The following is an 18039-nucleotide window of genomic DNA, read 5'->3' on the forward strand; positions in this document are numbered from 1 at the left end:
TATAGTAAGTCTCCTACATATGAACGAATTCAGTTCCGAGAGCGGGTTCATAAGTCCAATTTGTTCCTAAGTCCAACAAAGTTAGCCTAGGTACCCAACTAACACAATCGGCTACATCGTAGTATACTGTAATAGGCTTATAATGCTTTTCACACAAATAATACATAAAAAACAAAACATAAAGAAAACATTTTAATCTTACAGTACAGTACCTTGAAAAGTACAGTAGTACAGTACAACAGCTGGCATCCAGGGACTGACATCAAGTGAACAGGCAAGAAGAGTTACTGACTGGAGGAGCGAGAGGAGGTGGGAGATGGTAGAGCTGCAGGATCGCCAGCAATAGGAGACGGAGGGCAAGCTGCAATTTCACTCATGCCTGATGTTGATGGCATAGGTTCAGGTTCCTTGCTGGATTCAATTGTATCTATCCTCTTGAAAAAACAATCCAGTGATGTCTGGGTAGTAGCTCTTTTTTTCTCATCACAGATGACATGGTAGCACTGGATTGCATTCTGAATGGCTGCTGCAACCTTCGTGTACCGTTCTACGTTTGGGTCCTGTGCCTCAAAAACTAACAGCGCCTCCTCAAATAAAGAAAATCCCCTTGCCGTTTCCTGAGTCGTGAATCTCAGCAGTACCAGCTACAGCACTGTTGCTTTTACACTTGCTCCTGGACATCCTGAGCTTGAAATAAAGATACTGTACTATTGTAGTTTATACAGTACTGTACAGTAAAGTACACAAAAGCACAACCACTTGTAGAGGATGCACACACATGACAACGTATGCCAGACAGGTGAACTAACTTACGTGACTGGACATGTGAACGCACGTTTGCATCTTTGAAAGTTCGCAACTTGAAGGTTCGTGTGTAGGGGACTTACTGTAAAGCATGTAAGGTATGTGTTAAAATGTTCTAACACACATGTAATTGAAGCATCAGAAGGAGAGGGGAGAGAGAAAAAGAAGCACTAGTGTAAAGGATAGTGGCCAGGGATTTTTCAAAACTAATGAAAGACAACAACTCACAGAATCAAGAAACATTGTGGATATCAGCAGATTTCAAGCAAAGAAAACCATACCTAGGCAGATCACAGTAGACTACTGAGAATTAAAGACAAAGAGAAAAATCTTCAAAAAAAATAGGCACAGGAAGCAGATATATTACCTGCAATAGAGCAACAGTAAGATCAAGAGCTTATTCTCAAAGACAAATTGGAAGCCTAAAGACCTTCAGATAGCTTCAAAATACTAGAAGAAATTAGCTGCCGATCTAGATTATATACTACCCAGTAAAAAATACTCTTCAAAATTGAAAGTAAAATACAGGCATTTTTATGACAAACATTAAGATCATCAGCTGACCTACATTAAAGGAAATTCTAAAAGGAGTTTTTTAGGTAGATAGAAAATAATCCCAGATAACATTGTGCAGATGTCTGAAGGGATGCAGAAGAATGAAGGGACTAAGCCGTGGCTAGATATAAATAAAATAGGAACTGTATAGAATAAGAAAATAGAAAGCAATTTTTAAAGGGACAAATATAATAAACTCATATCAAATGTTTAAATTTGCTAGAAGTCAACGAAATTATAAATTAACCAATGGGGCCATAAAAAGAAATGAAGTTGAACTATTTGTAGTGAGGTGGTTGGACCTAGAGTCTGTCATACAGAGTGAAGTAAGTCAGAAAGAGAAAAACAAATACCGTACACTAACACATATATATGGAACCTAAGGGAAAAAAAAAAAAAAGGTCATGAAGAACCTAGGGGTAAGACGGGAATAAAGACACAGACCTACTAGGGAATGGACTAGAGGATATGGGGAGGGGGAAGGGTAAGCTGGGACGAAGTGAGAGAGTGGCATGGACTTATATATACTACCGAATGTAAAATAGATAGCTAGTGGGAAGCAGCTGCATAACACAGGGAGATCAGCTCGGTGCTTTGTGACCACCTAGAGGGGTGGGATAGGGAGGGTGGGAGGGAGACGCAAGAGGGAGGGGATATGGGGATATATGTATATGTATAACTGATTCACTTTGTTATACAGCAGAAACTAACACACCATTGTAAAGCAATTATACTCCAATAAAGATGTTTAAAAAATTAAAAAATAATTAACCAATGGGGTTCCATTTTTGCAAGTCAAATTAGCAAAACATTTTAAGGTAATTCAATGCCCATCACTAGTGATGATGGATGGAAAGACAGGAAGAATAAAAACATAAGTGCTTTTTTTTCCTTCTTTTGTTCTAATCTGTGTTTTTCTGCACTTTTCCAAGAACTCAGATATCACTTTCTATAGGGTATCTAACCTCATTCTACCAGGTAAGAGTCTGGCCTCCCTGCTTCCATATCAACCTGAACTTATCTTTATCAAACTGCGTTCTAAGTGTATAATTCTCTATTTTCCTAGTTAGAGAGGACAGAGGCCATTTATTTCTGTATCTCAGTGTATATAAGTGAAACTCCATAAATATTGATGAATAAATGTGGTTGAATTGAATATGCAACACTCTAAGTGTCTCTCTGTAGGAAATAATTAAATGAATTATGATATATTTACTTGATAGGTCATTATGCAATAGTTTCAACGGATTAATCACACTGCCTTATACTTGTTTTGCAATGATAGCTATAAAAAAACAACGATTCGAAATTGTTTCTATTGTATAGTATACTTTTAAAGTGCGTTGAAAAGAGTTGACATGGCATTAGCACTCTAATAGTGATTCTTTTTGAGGTATGTGACTATTGTTGAGTAATTTTCTTTTATATTTTGTATTTCCAATGTCTTTAGATGATTATATATTACTTCTATAACTAAACTAAGTGAAAAGAATTTTAAGCTTTGTTTTTAAAATAAACATTCCATAGTCCTGCCATCCAGGCATGGACTATGGTTATTATTATTACTTTTAACATCTTTGTTGGAGTACAATTGCTTTACATGGTTGTGTTAGTCGCTGCTGTATAACAAAGTGAATCAGCTATATGTATACACACACCCCCATATCCCCTCTCTCTTGCGTCTCCCTCCCACCCTCCCTATCCCACCCCCCTGTGCTATGCGGCTGCTTCCCACTAGCTATCTATTTTACATTTGGTAGTGTATATATGTCCATGCCACTATTTTAAACACAACTCACACCTACCCAGCTGATCCTAACTTTCCATCTACTGATGGGGAATTAAATCACATTCTCTTTCTCCTACTTCAAATTGAAGCTTGTTGTACGTCCAAACTTCGATTATGAAATACCAGAGCACTGTCTGGGAAATTATGTGTAAGTTACAGATCTAAGCTCTCTGAGGATGAATATGCGTTTGAGATCAGCATTTCAGATAAACAACATAATTTCCTTTGACTTCTGCTGTTAAAGAAGATGGATTTGTACTTCTCATTTGGGTGCCAAAATTAGCATTTAGGTCAAATGTAAGACTGGACTCTAACCTTTCAATGACCATTTTTCATAATTTAGCTTAGGAAGGGGCAACTCACTAGGGTCATCTCTTCTCTCTTTTCCTTTGTCATCTAGCCTTTCTAAATCAGGTTGACATGTGAGAGAATGACAATTGTTCTACCAGAGTTATAAAAGATAACTTTGGGGAGATTTATTGTGAAACTAAATACAAATTTACACACATGTGAGGGTTCAGATTTGAAAGCACATGGATCTGAGAGAACACAAGTGAAGCAGCTACAGCATGTCATTCAATAGCTGTTCAGTGAATGTTGTGGAATCTAATGAAATGATCAGCTAACACACTTTGAAATATTGATAAATGGGCAACTCAATTCCCAGGTTAAAATTTTCTATATGACTTCTGAGGTGTTTATCAATTAAGAAAACTAAATATCTTTTTCTTTTTCTTTTTTTTTTTCCGGTACGCGGGCCTCTCACTGCTGTGGGCTCTCCCGTTGCAGAGCACAGGCTCCGGACGCGCAGGCTCAGCGGCCACGGCTCACGGGCCCAGCCGCTTCGCGGCATGTGGGATCTTCCTGGACCGGGGCACGAACCTGTGTCCCCTGCATCGGCAGGTGGACCCTCAACCACTGCGCCACCAGGGAAGCCCAAGAAAACTAAATATCTTAATAAATGTAGACGAGCTAATGAAAAGCATAACAAATATTTTCATGAATTGAATGAAATTCTCTGCAATTCTGTGTTTTACAGTGCAAACTCTAAAAGGAGCATATCAGCTCAAGAGAGAAAATGTGGATCCACTTCAGATTGGTTGAAAATGTAATATAATTGGTATTTCATCGACTGTAATGTTTGGAGTTTTGAATTATTATTATGCGAAATACATAACAGATTGATGGAAATCTTTGAGCACGAGAAAACAGCATCATCAAAAGAGCCTACACATCTAAGGAAGCATCAGCAGCACAGGAGCCTAGAATCCCGTCTCCTAACTTCTCATTTAAACACTCATGAAGAAGATGCCTAGAGGAAATAACCACATGAGCTCTAGAAAATAAAAGGGGAAAAAAATCAATCTTATAGTGGACTCTAGGTTTAGTTTCTATGATTTACAGTTCTGAGGTCTGAAGATACAGAGTAGAAAACAAGATTAATGGGCACACTCACAAAATCATTTCTGGTGATCTCCTCTTGGGAAATGAGAGTAAAGGTCAGTCTTTTATATTCTGCGAAGACTCTGGAAACACAGAAGTAATTATTTTGTACTGGACTGGCCTTTACTGGCCTGACATAGGAATGCTTTAATTCCTAAATTCTGTTTCCTATGCAAGATAAGGTGGTTCAGCCAGAAATAACATTTATAAATTCCCTAATGTATTCTAGGTACTGTTTTTAAAAATTTACCTGTACTTTCTTGAGGCCCCAAAATACCACCATCTTGATCTGTAGATTAAACACAATCCCAATCGAAATCCCAATGAAGTATCTCGTGGATACTGACAAGCTGATTCTAAAGTTCATATGGAGATGCAAAAGACTCAGAATAGCTAACGCAATATTGAAGGAAAAGAACAAAGTCAGAGGGCTGACACTACCAAACTTCAAGACAAACTATAAAGCTATAGCAATCAAGACAGTGTGGTAATGGCAGTATGGTGGAGTGTGAGGTTCCCAGCCCACATTTCCTGGGATCCAGGAAGGAGGTTGTGAAACCCCAGTGGAGCCAAGGACTGAGGAGGGTCACCTTGAGAAGACAGGCTTGTGCACCACTGGCAGGCCTGCTGACCATGGTCCCAGCTGTGGAACAGAAGTGGCCCTGTTCCTCTGTGGACTTGACTTTAACCTTCACTTATTTGTCCTTCAATGCTTGTCCTTTCTTTATACAGTTCTGAGTTCCTGACCTATATTATTTTCCTTTCCTCTAAAGCCTTTTTTTTTTTTTAGATTTATTTATTTATTTTTGGCTGTGTTTGTTCTTCGTTGCTGCACACGGGCTTTCTCTGGTTGTGGCGAGTGGGGGCTACTCTTCTTTGTGGTGCATGGGCTTCTCATTGCGGTGGCTTCTCTTGTTGCAGAGCACGGGCTCTAGGCGCGTGGCTTCAATAGTTGTGGCACATGGGCTCAGTAGTTGTGGCGCACGGGCTTAGTTGCTCCGCGGCATGTGGGATCTTCCCGGACCAGGGCTCGAATCCATGTCCCCTGAATTGGCAGGTGGATTCTTAACCACTGCGCCATCAGGGAAGCCCTAAAGCCTTTCTTTTAACATTTCGTTCAAGACAGTCTACTGGCAACAAATTCCCTCAGTTTTTGTTTGTCTGAGAATTTTTTTTCCTCCTTCACTTTTTTAAAAAAATTTATTTTATTTACTTATTTTTGGCTGTGTTGGGTCTTCGCTGCTGCGCGCGCGGGCGTTCTCTAGTTGTGGTGAGTGGGGGCTACTCTTTGTTGCGGTGCATGGCCTTTTCATTGCGGTGGCTTCTCCTGTTGCGGAGCATGGGCTCTAGGGCACACGGGCTTCAGTAGTTGCAGCATGCGGGCTCAGTAGTTGTGGCTCGCAGACTCTAGAACACAGGCTCAGTAGTTGTGGCACACGAGCTTAGTTGCTCCGTGGCATGTGGGATCTTCCCGGACCAGGGCTCGGAACCGTGTGCCCTACATTGGCAGGCGGATTCTTAACCACTGTGCCACCGCGGAAGCCCTTCTCCTTCACTTTTGAAGGATAATTTGCAGGGTACAGAATTCTAGGTTGGTGGAGTTTTTTCTGTCACCACTTCAAACATTTCACTCTACTCTTAATTTCTGAGGAGAAATTGGATGTAATTCTTATTATTGTTCCTCTATAGTTAAGGTGTTTTTTCCTTCTGGCTACTTCCAGGATCTTTTATCTTTGGTTTTCTGTAATTTCAAAATGATATGCCTAAGTGTAATTTATTTATTTATTTGCATTTATCCTGCTTTGGTTCTCTGAACTCCTTGGATCTGTGGTTTGGTCTGATATGAAATTGCGGGAAACTTTATAGTCATCACTGTTTCAAATATGTCTTCTATTCCTTTTTCCCTTCTCCTTCTGGTGTTGCCATTACACACGTGACATCTTTTTTAGTTGTCCCACAGACCCTGGATATTGTTTAGCTTTTTCTGGTCTTTGTTCTCTTTGCTTTTCAGTTTAGGGGGTTACTATGGAGATATCCTCAATTTCAGAGATTCTTTCCTCAGCACATCTAGTCTATTAATCAGCCCATAAAAGCCATTCTTCATTTCTGTTACATTGTGTTTGATCTCTAGCATTTCTTTTTCGTTCTGTCTTAGGATTTTCGTCTGCTTACATTGCTCATCTGTTCTTGTCTGTTGTCTACTTTATCCATTAGACCCTTAGCATAGTAACCATAGTTGTTTTAACTTCCCAGTCTGGTAATTCCAACGCCCTTGCCATGTCTGGTTCTAATGCTTGCTTTGTCTCTTCAAATAGGGTTTTTGGGTTTTTTTTTCTTCTAGTATGTCTAGTAATTTTTTTCTTGATAACTAGACATGAGGTGGTGTAAAAAGAAGTGCTGTAAATGGGCCTTTAGTCACGTGGTGGTGAGGTGTGGGGCAAGGGGAAGCAGTCTACAGTCCCATGATCAGGTCTCAGTGTTTTAGTGAGCCTGTGCCTCTGGACTGTGAACTTCACAAGTGTTGCTCAGTTTTCTTCTCCCTCCTTAGGTGGGAGAGTATGACTAGAGTAAGCTGGAGTTTGGTATTTCCCTTTTCTGAAGTCAGTTAGGCTCTGGAAAGACCCCAGCGGGTTAGGGTCTGTTTAACTAGTTTCCCCTGTAGGCTGGCCTTGTTAAGAAGAACCAAGTGCTCTGGCATGTTTGGGAATGGTTCCTTTTCCCCACTCCCTGCCAGAAGCTTGAGGGTATTTTTCTCTGATATTTGCTGTGGGAAGCTGGTTGAACTGGAAATAAGTCTCACAAGATTGTGGAGACCTCCCTATGATTGTGGGGTCCTCCTGGAGTTTTTAACTCTCAGATTTGTTCCCATTGAGTTTCCAGCAATTGCTCGATGACAGTTCAGCGTTTCCTCCTCCAGCACTGGCTCCTGTGGCAATTTCTGAGGGTCTCTGCTCCGATAAGCCAAGACTCCCTGTATGTGTCCGTCTGTCTCTCCAGTCTTGCGGGCCCCGGTTGGCCCTGTGTCTTCCCCTGTCTTATGGAGCCAAGAAGAGTTGAGCTTTCAGTCTGTTTCTGCTTTTTATGAGTTGTTAGGACGAAGTGATGACTTACAAGCTCCTTACATGAGGAACCGGAAACTCTTATTAATTTTTTATACCCTGTATGAAATTCATTCATTTATTCAAGAAATATCCAGTGATTAATTAAATTTGATTAATTAACTAAATTAATTCATGACATTGGTATTTAGCCAGAGCTGTTTTAGGCCTTGGTGTTATAAGGGTAAACAAAACAACATCCCTGCTTCTCTGGAATTTACATTCTTACGGAGGAGGCACAATAAACAAATAGAGATACGTCAGGTAGAGATAAGTAGTAATAAAAAAACATGAAACAAGAAAATGAGATTGGGAGGGTCTGAAGACTCTACTTCAGATTTGTTGAACAGAAAAAGCCTCTCTGGGAAGGTGAAAGATGGAGAGCGACCTAAATGGAGAGAGGGAGAGAACCTCGCAGACACACAGGGAAAGAGAATTCCAAGCAGAGCAAATCATGACTGCAAAGGCTCTAGGGTGTTTGGGTGTGTGGCTGGGAGAGAGAGGTCAGAGATAAGCAAAGCAGCCAGAGGCATGTCAGGTAGGGATCTATACACGGATGGGAAACCATTGGAGGGCTTGATCTGGGGAGTGTTGTGATTTAACACGTTTTATACAGATTATTCTCGCTACAGTGTGGAGGATAGACTGGAGGGTGGTGAATTGGATCCAGGAAGGCCAGCTAGGAGACTGTGACACTAATACAGATGAGAAATCACTGTGGGTTGGACTAAGGGAGGTGGCAATGGAATTGGTGAAAAGCAATGGAAATTCTCTCCAGGTAGGTCCAGCAAGCATTGCTGGTGGATGAGATGAAGAGCTTGAGAGAAGGATCTCTTTTTGCAGTTTCTCTGAATCCTGGGTCAGGTATGTGTGTAGCTCCATCATGAAAGTAGCCGTCACTTTCAACAGGTCACCAACATGCTTGAGGCAGCTTCTAGTTTGTTCTCATGGGTTTCAGTTCATCCTTGTGAGCCTCCTTTGTCCTGGTTCTCCCCTGCTGCAGATCCGGCTTCTCTTCCTGATTCAGACCAACCATTGTCTGCAAAAGCTTCAATAGGTTTATTCACCAGCCCCACAGCTGTGCAAGGTCCGGCCCTATTATAAAGTCCTTATTCTGTATCATTCAGAGTGACTCTACTTCCCTGAGCAAAACCTTAACTGATACAAGTTTGATCTGTTTTTCAGCCCAGTGAATAGAGATGTTCATGGGCCAGTTGGATATAAAGTCTAAGAGATGTTTTAGCGATATTCATGAGTCGTGAGTATCTAGTGTTTTCTTATAATCCTGTGGTAAATAATTTTTAAAACTCTTCGCTTCTAATTACGTTGCATTGTGGTCAGAGAATGTGGGACTATGGCTTCTTCGGCATTTATTGAGACATTGTCTATAGTCTTATTTATTTATTTAGGAAATGCTTTTGTGCTTGGAAAGGATGCATATTTTCTGCTTGTTGGGTAAAGGTTTTTATGGGTATCTACACAATAGGTAGGATGTGGATACCCATAAAATCCTTAATAACTCTTAAAAATGAAGACAAAAGAATTTTAGGTTAATATTGTTGGGGGGTAAGACAGTCACTACATATTTGTAAAATAAACAAGTCACCAAGGAGACCCAACCATCATTAACTTATATACACATAATACATAGCCTCAAAATAAACGAAGCTTACTGAATTACAAATTCAAAGAATTTTGATTTATAAATTATTTATAAAATTGACCAAAACAAATTAATAACAATAATTAACAAACCGAATCATATTTATGTGTGTTTCTATACCAAGGAAACAAACTATACTTCTTATAACAAAAACAAATTTGAATGACATTGATTAAGCACCTACACATCAACGTTTTGGAAGCTGGGGCTCAGCGTTCTCAGGGTAGAAGTCCCGCGTTCTTATCTCAACCTAATAGTTTAATCTACAGAATAAATATCAACTGAGCAATATTTGTTTGTACCATATAATTATGACAAAACTACATTTTATAAACCAATATATGAAAAATATAGATTCACTTATTTTAGAAGCTATATCTTTCAAGTACCATGAGCTGCTACACTTTTTCATATGTTAAATACTTAAAGAGTTCAAGTGGCTTGTTCCAGCAAAAGACACACAAACAAACAAAAAAGCAAAGACACAGTATTGTTCTCTTCATACCTGCTTTTTCAAAGTTTATAATCTGCCATCCCTGATTTACATATTTTATTTCTTCTCTGTCTGAACATTTCGAAGTACTTACTTTATGCCTCTTTTAGATTGCAGTAGTATTTCAGTTTCCCCTTGTTCATTCTATCTGGCAGTTCCTCACGTATTTTATAATTTTTTGTCGATGAGCTCATATAAATACGCCAATTTCTCTTCTCGCGTCAGCATCATTATTAATTTAAATTAAACAGTGGCCACCATGCATAGTAAGGTTAAGCCAAACTTTCAATGCTTGGTTTCAAAAGTTATCCCAGAAAGGAAAGGATGCCTAATGGTCTTCGAATCAGTTATCTATTGCCACCATAACAATGTACAACAATCATAAACTATCACTGGCATGTAACCATGTCTCAGCTGGAGTTTGGCTGGGTGGCTTTCATGATCGTGGCTGAGTTTGCCCTAATACCTGGGGGTCAACTGGCTGTTGGTTGATCTAGCCTGGTCTCAGCTGGGCTCCCCCTGTTTCTCATCCTCCTCTTACACTGGGCATGCACTCCTCACGACAGGAGAGCAGCAAGAGAGAGAAGTCAAGCTCAATTGTGCAAATACTTTAGAAGCGTCTGCTTGCAGTATGTTGGCCAAAGCAGGTAGGTCAGAATGCTGAGATCCCAGTAGGAGGTGACAGCAGAGTTAGGAGTGTGGAAAAGGGTGTGGCTATAGGCAGGGGTGATGAATTCCATTTTATGATCTACTATAATCTTAGAAAAGAGATAGTCCCCACTGTTATTTAATTTTTTCCACCAAAGGAATAAGCTTGAAAGAAGAGAATCTCTTTTTATGGGCAAATATAAAAGTTTGGATAAAAGTCGTGACCCAATTTTTATTACATTTAAAAAATAACAGGTAACACAACATTGTAAATCAAGTATACTTCAATTAAAAAAAAGTAATAGGAATTATGTAACTATAAAGGCAAAAAGAAAACTCTATAACATACACTCCTTGGAATAAAATGAAAATTAAATGGAAAAGAAATACAAGTTCTTGGGCATATAGAAGATGGCTAATGAAACACGTTTTAACACTAACTCACTCAGAGTTCCCAGACATTAAAAAAATCTCTATGTTCTCCCAGCTCTTCAAGATGCGAAGGTTTTAAGGCTGATTTACTCACTTCTAGGCCCTTCTCTGTTTACCGTTTCAGGAAGAACATGTTTCCCTCTCGGTGATAAACCTAAATTATTTTCCCCAATTTTATACATGCTCAAATCCTGCCGCCATTATAAACACATTTCTGTCTGACTTTCCTCTCCAGCGGAGCCAATGGCTTCTGTTCCCTTTCCCCATAGCATTTTGCTTATTTATTATTATTATTTTACAAGGACATCACATCTTACTCTGGGGCTGGGGTGGGGAATGGGAGAGGGACTATGCATATTAAAAACAGGGGCCAAATCTCAAATGAAGGGGAAGAATGCAGTGTTATTTGCTGGACGATGGACTCCCTGAGGGCAAAGACTCCTAAGCACAGGACCCAGCATGTAATAAGTATTCAAAAAATGCTTAAAGGAATGAAGGTGGTGGGTAGTGGTGGTTGAGTGCTTGGACCCTGGAGCCAAGCTCCTTGTTCAAATCTTGGCCATACATTTACTTTGGGTAAATTAACTTCTCTATGTTTCAGGGTTTTTTTTTTTTTTTTTTTTTTTTTTTCAGCTTTAGATGGGGATATAAATGTAGCTAAGGCAATACTGGGTTGGCCAAAAAGTGCCTTCAGTTTTTAAGTAAAAATAAAAGACACATTTTTCATTTTCACCAAGAACTTTATCGAACAACGTATTCACCCTTTTGTTCCACTACCTTCTGCCATTTTTTCAGGCAACTTCATAGTTCCGTCTTCCCAAAACTTTTAATCTTTTTGAGCAAAGAACTGTTCCAGGTGCCTTTTACAGTCTTCCAGAGAATTGAAATTTTTTCCATTAAGAGAATTTTGTGAAGACCGAAATAAATGGAAATCCGAAGTTCTAATGTCTGGTCAATACGGTGGATGAATCAGAACTCCCCAGCCAAGCTGTAACAGTTTTTGCCTGGTCATCAGAGAAACATGCAGTCTTGCGTTATCCTGACGGAAGGTTAGGCATTTTCTGTTGGCTAATTCTGGACGTTTTTCGTCAAGTGCTGCTTTCAGTTGGTCTAACTGGGAGCGGTGCTTGTTGGAATTAATAGTTTGGTTTTCCGGAAGGAGCTCATAATAGAGGACTCCCTTCCAATCCCACCACATACACAACATCACCTTCTTTGGATGAAGACTGGCCTTTGCTGTGGTTGGTGGTGGTTCATTTCACTGGCACCACGATCTCTTCCATTCCACACTGTTGTACAGTATCCACTTTTCATCGCCCGTCACAATTTGTTTTAAAAATGGAACGTTTTCATTACGTTTAAGTAGAGAATCGCGTGTGGAAATACGGTCAAGAAGGTTTTTCTCACTTAACTTAGGTGGAACCCAAACATTAAAACGATGAACATAACCAAGCTGGTGTAAATGATTTTCAATGCTTGATCTGGATATTTTGACTACGTTAGCTATCTCCCGCGTGGTATAACGTTGATTGTTCTCAATTAACGTCTCAGTTTGATCGCTATCAACTTCAACTGGTCTACCCGACCGTGGAGCATCATCTCCAGCAAGAAATCTCCAGCATGAAACTTCGCAAACCACTTTTGACACGTTCGATCAGTCACAGCACCTTCTCCATACGTTGCAGAAATCTTTTTGTGTGTTTCAGTTGTGTTTTTACCTTTCTTGAAATAATAAAGCATAATATGCCAAAAATGTTGCTTCCATCTTCAAGATTAAAATGGCTACACAAAAATTCACCGATTTTGATGTCTTTTTTGAAATGCACGCTGATATGATGGCTGTCACATACAATCTAACAACATGGTTTCGAATGAAGTTAAAGACAGCTAAGTGCTACTAGAGCCATCTTACGGAAAAAACGGAATGAACATTTTGGCCAACCCAATACATGAAAAGCTCCAGTTCTTTTTTTTAAGTGGTGAAAAATTTACTGTGGTCCCAGTCATCTTCATTAATCCATTGATTAAACAGATACTATAATTTTAGTTTTTTTAAAAAAGTGGATCTTTTATTTTTTTAATTTATTTATTTTTTGTCCATGTTGTGAGGCTTGAAGGATCTTAGTTCCCCGACCAGGGATTGAACCCAGGTCATCAGCAGTGAAAGTACAAAGTCCTAACCACTGGACCACCAGGGAATTTCCTGTAATATTAATTATTGATTTACTATATTAATCTATTTTATTTTTTATTATAGATAAGGTATTTCTATTTTATTTAAATACTGCAAAATGATAAAAATGTTTTAATGTTTACTTTTGAGAAAAGCAAAAACAATAAGAATTTAGCTGGGAAGGGACTAATATAATAGAACTTAGTCATTTATTTTTATTTAAAAATTTTCTTTATTGAAATATAGTTGATTATATTAAACTATTTTAAATAGCAGTAACTTATAGGTAACAATTTTATTCCTTCCATGATGATTATTATTGCAATTAAAAAGCCTTCGGTAAATTTGTGGTGAATCGTGTGGTTCTAAATATGATAGCTTTTATTATTATTACTATTACTGTTGGGGCTGATGACACTGATTACTGTGGCAGGAAGGAGGATGGCATGGATTGAATTGTATCCTCCAAAGAAGCTGGTTGGAGCCCTAACTTCCGGTACCTCAGAATGTGACCTTGTTTGGAGTTAGGGTCTTTATAAAGGTAATCAAGTTACAAAATGAGATCACAGGGTGGGTTCTAAGGCAATATGACTGGTGTCCTTATATAAAGGGGACATTTGAACACAGACACACAGACACACACAAACACACAGAAGGCAAGAACATTACCCGAGGATGAAAGCAGAGATCTCCAAGCCAAGGGACGCCAAAGACTGCCAGCAAACCACTGGAATCTGGAAGAGAGGGAGGGAACAAATTCTCTCTCTCAGCCTCAGAAGGAACCAACCCCACCATCACCTCGATCTCGGACTCCTAGCTGTGTTGAAGCCACTCCCTTTGTAGTCCTTTGTTATACTATACTTTGTCATACAGCAAACTCATACAGAGGGTGAATACACACTGGCTGTGGATTCCTGGCCTCCCCTATGGTACCCCAGGTGGATCTTGGTTCCATTTCTTCTACCCTCCTGGCAAATTTCCCAATAGTTATGCCAGGTCCAGAGGCCCAGGACCCCAAGGGATATTCTGTGACAGGGCATACCTTCTGTCCCCAAGATAAAGCTTAGTGGCTTGAGCAAATGACCTCTCCTGGTCTCAGATTCCTTGTTTCCAAGATAAACTAGTCAGACAAAAGTACCTAAGGGCCTGTTCCCAGCTACAAACGTGATGATTCCTGCGGCACTGATAAAGGTTCGCCTGGCTTTCCATAACTCCCTTCATTTATTCTGCTAGAGAATAATCCTCTATAAACATATTTAAGTCACATCTTGAATATAAGCTATACATGTCAATTTTTTTTTTTTTACAGTATATAATTCATGAGTGGTCAGCACGGTGTATTGGAAAAGTATGGCCATAGAAATCAGGAGATCTGAAATTTAATTTTGAGTTCAGAATGATCAGATTAAAACACAAGATAATATCATCTATTCCTCTTTGTCAATTATGGTCTAAGATCATTTTTTTTTCTTATATCTAAGAGAAAAATTATTTTCAGTTTGAAATGAGTCTCACATAAACCCAACACGGGTATAAAAATGCAATAGTGAGACTTCTCAGGTTTTTCCTTCTCTCAATTCTACACATACTTCTTTTCTAATAATAACATATTTTTCCTCAAAGAATAAATCAGCTTCTGACCACCCAGTGAGAGCCACATGGTTTTCTTTTTGAGACTTGGAAGGAGGTAAGGAGAGAATATCACTGTGTTATTGGCAATCACGGTATGTGCCATTGGACTCAACACTTTTGCCTAGAGTGTGTCAGGCTGTGGCCTGAAGCCTTTGTAGAAGCATCTCAAACAGGGAGGAATTCAACAAGCCAGTGTATGCTTGATTTGATATAAAGCACACTCACAAAATCCCATAGTTTGTGTGCCGTTCTCATAGGCATACACCAGGAACTTGTTACAAAAGCTGTCCCTTTATTTGTGGACTTGTGAGCACAGTACTTACGCTTTTTTGATAAATAATCTTCCCGGGGAGTACTTACCGTAGCAGCTGGTAGTCTTCTGTGTTGTTTCATTGCGTACACCCAGCATGAGCGTGATGCAAACTGTTATGCATGACCCTAGCCTTCTCTTTGCAATAAGGAGCACACACAATGCCATACCAAAGTGTTTATTGACATTCCTTGAAGGTGGCAGGATGGAAGAGAAAGCTCGGCCTGAGTATTACGTGACATTTCTCTTGTCAATATAAGCAAAATCAACCCAAGAACAAGGACTTCTCCTGCTATTGACTAAAACAAAGACTTTGAACAAAATCGTTATAGACATTTCCTTAGGTAACTTGGAAGCTTCAGGAAGTAGGTTAATGGAACAATATTTACTCTAAATATTACCTCTAGGCACCTTTTTTTCCACTAGAACAAAGGGACTACATGTCACTAACAAGGAAATAACACTTTCTCTTTTGGACTTTACGATAGCTGGAACATCCATCCCAGATTTTGATGATATAGTATTGCAGTAGTTTTAAGAATGAACACTGAAGTACATAATAATAATAATAAAGCACCACATTTGTTATGTAAAGTTCTAACTACTTTCATGTGAAAGTGTTTCATCTTGACTGGGAAAACATTTGTGGGAACTGAGAAATTTTCTGAACCCAAATTTGGGACACATGGTTTGACACACAGACTGATGGTGCCACAGATGTAACATGAGAACTGTTCTGGAAGGTCCAGCTCGTGGGCTGGCCACACAAATGCACTTACTGTTAAAGCACACATGGTCATGTATTAGAAGAGAAAAAGATTGAGATTCTGCATAAAGCCTGCCAACAAATCATATATCACTTTTTCTTAATTTTCTCATTGCATGACAATCGTGATAGCAGTAAAAAATTTTCACAACCACGGTCAACTTATAGACATAGGGATGACAAAGAAATTAGTAGCTTTATAGTACTTCTCCTGATCCTGCAGAATCCATTTCTGTTTTTAGGATTATCACCTTCATATGATAGAATAAAATGGGATATCCATGAAATTATCATAAATATTTCATAGTATTTTTGAAGCATTTTTCTAATGGAAGCATAAGTATTCTCTTATTTATTGTTCTTATTTGTCTCCCAATCAAAGGTAATACACTCTTACTAAAAATAGCTCTAGGGCTTCCCTTGTGGCGCAGTGGTTGAGTCTGCCTGCCAATGCAGGGGACACGGGTTCGAGTCCTGGTCCAGGAAGATCCCACATGCCGTGGAGCAGCTGGGCTCGTGTGCCACAACTACTGAGCCTGTGCACCACAACTACTGAAGCCTGCGCGCCTAGAGCCTGTGCTCCGCAACAAGAGAAGCCACCACGATGAGAAGCCTGCGCACTTCAGTGAAGAGTAGCCCCCGCTCGCCACAACTAGAGAAAGCCCGCGCGCAGCAACAAAGACCCAATGCAGTTAAAAATAAAATAAATAAAATAAATTTTAAAGAAATAGCTCTAAAAGATCTTGTTTTAGGGAAATAGTGGTTTATAAATGATTAATTTTATACTATGCCTCCATGGAGAAAACTAATACTTTAAGTTAAAAGGAAATTTACACAAGGTAACAAATGGGTGAGATCTATCTTGTCCATTATGAATTATATGATTTGGGGTGGTCTGCACATCCACCTGGTGAAATTAATAGCACAATCGAGTCCTATAGCTGTTTTGTTATATGTGTAAATATATATATATATATATATAATGTTATACATAATTTAAAAATCAGCCTCATATATGAGGGAATATTAACTGAAGAAACATCATCTGGGACAAAGAGAAATAAAGAGTTTTCCATAGCAACTCTCTGTCCTCCTCTTCTCTTTGTTTTCCTTCCTTAGGGATTCTGTGCAAGGCTGTAATGGAAATTGGGACCCTATTAAGCACACTTCACACTTTTTCAGGGACTCTGACACCAGTATGTCTTTCTGGAATTTTATACTTTTATGAAATAGTGCTCCTGGATGCTTTGTGGGATATATCTGAGCCATGGCATTGGGTGGGGCAGTGGGAATAAGGAAAAGTTAGTTGAAAATCATTCATGCCCAAGTTTTCCATCTATATATAACTTCTATGCTACCTTGTTCCTTCTGTATGTGGGAAGAATAGTCATCAATTAATCTAATTAACAGATTAATTAGATATTTGTGTAAATTGTGAAGCTCCCCGGGAGCAGGTTCCATCTTCGGATCAGCCTTCTCCCTTGTCAATGTTCTAATAGAAGAACTGAAAAGAAGAACTGAATGCTTGAATTGAGTATTTACATATATCTAACACCAAATTCTAAAAATGAAAGATGCCCCCTGTACTAGAGATGCTATTCTATATAGGATGGTGAAACGATCTGCATCACCCTTATGTCCTGATTTCATAAACAACAGCTCCACATGCTGAAATGTGTCCTGAAGTTTACAGATCCCTCATTCTGTATTATGTAACTTACACATTCCATCATCCTATCTTGGTAAATATTCTTTTTAGACAACAACAGAAGGGCAGATTTCTGTAACACACATATTCCCTGATTGACAACAGGTACACAGCAGCAAGGGGTGCGCACGAGCATTCTAATCCCTGCTAAAGGAAGGTCTCCTTGTACAGTGCAGGAAGCACAATTAACACATTGTCTGGACGCAAACCAATATGAACTCTAGACCTGGCTCTGGATGAAATTAACTTTCCCACATTTCTCACATTTCTCCCTTGCTTAATATACTGAAGGACAACAATGTGACATTTCAACAGCTCTTTTCCCAGTGAAGAAAAACACTTTCATTAGTGACATATTTCAGACGACACGATAACAAGGTTAGACAAATAGCAAATGACCATCATGTTTGGGTTTATGGCAAATGTAATTGAGAGGTTAGGCTGTCCCTGGAGCCTGCAACTGTTGTTCTGAAAACACTACGTTTTCTGAGACGTCTCTTTACTGAATGCTAAAAGAAACTGGAT

Source organism: Pseudorca crassidens, chromosome 8, assembly GCF_039906515.1.
Source record: "Pseudorca crassidens isolate mPseCra1 chromosome 8, mPseCra1.hap1, whole genome shotgun sequence".
Lineage (NCBI taxonomy): Eukaryota > Metazoa > Chordata > Mammalia > Artiodactyla > Delphinidae > Pseudorca > Pseudorca crassidens.